We start from the raw sequence: 3829 nt of genomic DNA, 5'->3' as shown, positions 1-3829 counted from the left end.
CTTAGTGTATTTTCATATATGCATGGGATTAAGATTTTCATTTTCAGGAAAAATTATTCCTTTTCTTTTTCTACACTTTGCTAGACAGTATACTTTCTCAGTAATTTGTAGTAATAATAAAAAATTTTAATAAATTTTAATTTACATATTTGCATATCTTTCCCATTTTAATATCTGAAATTTTTTCACTGTGAAAAACATTTAATTTTATGAAATTAAATTTATTAATTATAATATTTTCACAGGTTTGGTCTTTAATTTTTTTAACCTGTCTCTTTTTTATTATTTAGGCTTATGTTGAAAATGGAACTAAAATTTTCAATTGCTCTTAAAAAGGTAAATAATAATTAATGAATTTACTGTGGTATTCAAAATCTTCTGTGCTTAACATGAGTATCTTTGCCAACAGAAAGGTGCCGCTTGAAATTGTGAATGGTATTATGAAGAATTGCAATTTCCTTCCTTTTTTCTTGTTGAAGATGTTGAAGCTTCCTTCTGTAGATACTCTGTGGGGAAATAGTGGCATCTGGATAGGATTTGATTTAGTCTGACCTCTTATTAGTTTGGCATCAAACTCCAGCTGATGAGTTTGATTATTATAGTTTGATTATTTCAGTTTGCTCTTCCTTTTCTTGAGTTACTAACTTTGCGCTTAACACTGAAATTTCCATCTCCTTTTTCTTTATCAGATCTTTGTATTTTTCTTCATATAATTCAACTTTTGTCTGAATATCTTGATAAAGTCTGCTTCTTTTTTGGTGAGGGGTACCGGGAATTGAACTCAAGACCTCACGCTTGTCAGGCAGGCGCTGGGCCACCGAGCTAATTCCCTGGCTCCAAGTCTGCTTCTGCCTAGCTTACATTCCTCCTCTTTGATTTTCATTTCATGTGTTAATTTGGTGGTATTTATATTTCTGCTCTTCACACTTTAGTTTTTCCTTTGTCATATCAGCATTTCTTTTTAGTTGTTCATTTTCACCTTGCAATTTGTGTTGATAATCCATAGTTTATAGCAGCTCTCTTAGCATATTATGGAAAGCAGCACATTCTTTTTTAGACGAGACTTCCTTTGTTTAGATTACTTTTAATAAACAGGTAGTCTTTTCCAACTGAATCTCCAGAATAGGTGTCTTAACAAGTTATTCTCAAGTTGAATTTCTCATGGTGGATTAGGAACAGACATTAGTATTACAAAGTATTAAAATGTTATAAATCAGTTCTCTGTGGAATATGAAATACTTTTTATTTTTCAAGCATCAATTCTATTAGGCTCCAAAATGTTTGAATATTTTCAATGGTAATATTCAACAAAATAGTTAAAATACTTTTAGTATTAATGTTTTCAAATTTTAACATTTTAACAATAAATATTTTAACATGCCAAAGTTATTTTAAACTACTCAATTTGCTTCACTGTTCACAAACTAGTTTTGCCTACAAAGTAATATATAAATTGTTGTATAGTCACAAGGTACTCTTAGGATAATTCATTTACTTACAAGGCTACTGACTGGATAAACACGAACAATAATAATATTATTGAGGATATATGTAATTAAAATTTGACAACCGTTTGTACTCAACAAATTGTTTATATATATAATATCAAAACAAAATTAAAGTACATGCAGCAAAAGTGTGTTGCAAGTTTTAGATATTTTTCAAATGACTTAAAGTTTTGCAGTCTTCTGAAACAATTTCAGGCATTAAACATCATCATATTGGTCAGATCATCCTATTAGCCAGTGTTTGGAATAGAGAAGATTATTAAAATAGATCTAGGTCAACTTCTTAGCTGAATTCTTGCATAAATCATTTTTATGCAAGAAGAACAAATTTTAAGTAGTTTTAAATATAAACATCATAAACGAGTTTCATCATCTCTGTGAATAATTGCATTACCTGCTTGGCATAATTTGTATTTTCTTATTCCATTTCATACAGATACTTCCTAATAGTGTAGCTGGGTGACTATGATACAAGACTTAAAAAACACTTTTAAATTTTAAAATGATTCTAATGATTTAGAAATTGGAACAACTTTACATTATTTGATTTTTTTAAAGTATGAGGAATATAAGTCAAGTTAAGATCATTTTGTAAGAAAATAGTTAAAACACAGGATGCTTTTATATATAGGCATCATTCATTTACAAGCAGCTACTCCTTGGAAAAGTTAACTATCTGCTTATAAGTTGTCTATTTCTCAGAAAACTATTTGGATGCTACTCCCATGAGAGTTTATCATCTGAAATTAATGATATTAAAATGCTCTACCATTAGGGCTGTAGAAGTATCAGTTATTGGTGTAAAGACATACAGGTACTGAGCCATATCTAAACCAAGAATTTAAAAAATGGATTTCATGAGGTCATATGCATTTACATCAGCCTGTATATTGAGGAATCAAATAGCAGAATTTGTCGTGTTTAAGCTCTGAATCAATATATCTAGTAAAAAAGAAAAACTGTTGAGATTTTAGTGAATTCAGTCATCAGGATTTTAGCGATAGATATTAAAAGATGGAATCTTAATTGGAAACTAAAACTTGAATCTGACTTTCCCATATTTCTCATTGTGAAAGTATTTTAGAAGGTGATAATTTGACCAAATAATGGTATATCAGAGACAAAACTAAGCTTTTCCTTTATCCTATATTTTCATGCATTTACTAAAGAGAGTAGTCATTATCCACAGTTGGTTTGTTTAAACATTGCAGATGATAAAGGGAAACATCTGGGTAGAGTAGGGTTCACCAATTTTCTAGAGACTTTCTCTGTGGGTACAGATTTAGACATAATTACTGAATTTATCTTATATGTGTATGCCAACACTTGGTAATTTTTAAATGTAAAATATAGTATCAACTTCCCAGTTTCAAACTCTACATCAAGAGTAAATAATTGCTACTTCTCCTGGAAAGTAAAAATGAGACTCTATTTTAAAGTTTTACAGCATTTTCTGAAGTAAAATTCATGGTTATTTCTCAGTAAAAATGGCCCTTACAATCCTTTTTCCATGTATTTTCTTATAAGATAAGTAAAAAATAATGAAGTGATGAGTGAATTTCCATTTCATTTTATTCAACTTGGCGTGATACAATGAAGGAAAGGAATGTCAGTTTTACTTGTATCTTTGTTACTGGTGTGCCATAGTCATTTTCTACTTTTCAATGACTGAAAATGATCTTGCACGGTAGTGGCTTCTTATTATCCAAAAATGTACTAGGGACAGGTGTAATGTCATCATACCCACAACTGCTCAATAAAAACATGTGTAACATTCATTTGAATATCTGTGTAGTAGTACAGTTGGACAGCTTTACTCTGCTCTAAGTTGATACAATTAGATTTATTTTTTTAATGACAAACACATAAAGTTACACAGTGACAATCAGCACAACAGCCAAGTTTCCATTTGCTTAGGAGAAATGGGCTACAGGATTAAACTTTAATTTACCTAATGAAATTTGGAAATAGTGCTTATAACCAAAATGAAATCATACACAATAGTCTTGTCGCCTCTGTTTTATAATTGCTTACATTTTTATTGGTAGCTCAACTAATTGATGTAACTATATCACTAGCTCCTGCTAAGTGAGGTTAGGCTTGAATTTCATTGTTGCAAAGGATATCTAAATTTCTGGAAGAAAAATACAAAAATGTAACGAATAATCTTAGTAACCCTAGCAAAAAAAGTTAAACTGCAAACTCTGAATCTCAGTTGTGACACCAGTATTTTGAGCACTTTGCACTCTATTACATCTATGTTTGAAATTACTTATTTTCTATTAGGATAAGTAATTTGTTAACATACAAGCAAAAAAATA

The 3829-nt window shown here is 29.9% G+C and overlaps 1 pseudogene; it reads right to left on the bottom strand.

Annotated features, from left to right (window-relative positions):
• Positions 1-368: 368 nt before the first annotated feature.
• Positions 369-2334, bottom strand: LOC102029257 (annotated as a pseudogene).
• Between the last annotated feature and the right edge of the window lie 1495 nt (positions 2335-3829).

This window comes from Chinchilla lanigera, unplaced genomic scaffold (genome assembly GCF_000276665.1).
Source record: "Chinchilla lanigera isolate Chin_1 unplaced genomic scaffold, ChiLan1.0 scaffold00003, whole genome shotgun sequence".
NCBI lineage: Eukaryota > Metazoa > Chordata > Mammalia > Rodentia > Chinchillidae > Chinchilla > Chinchilla lanigera.
This window is presented reverse-complemented; position numbering and strand designations above follow the sequence as displayed.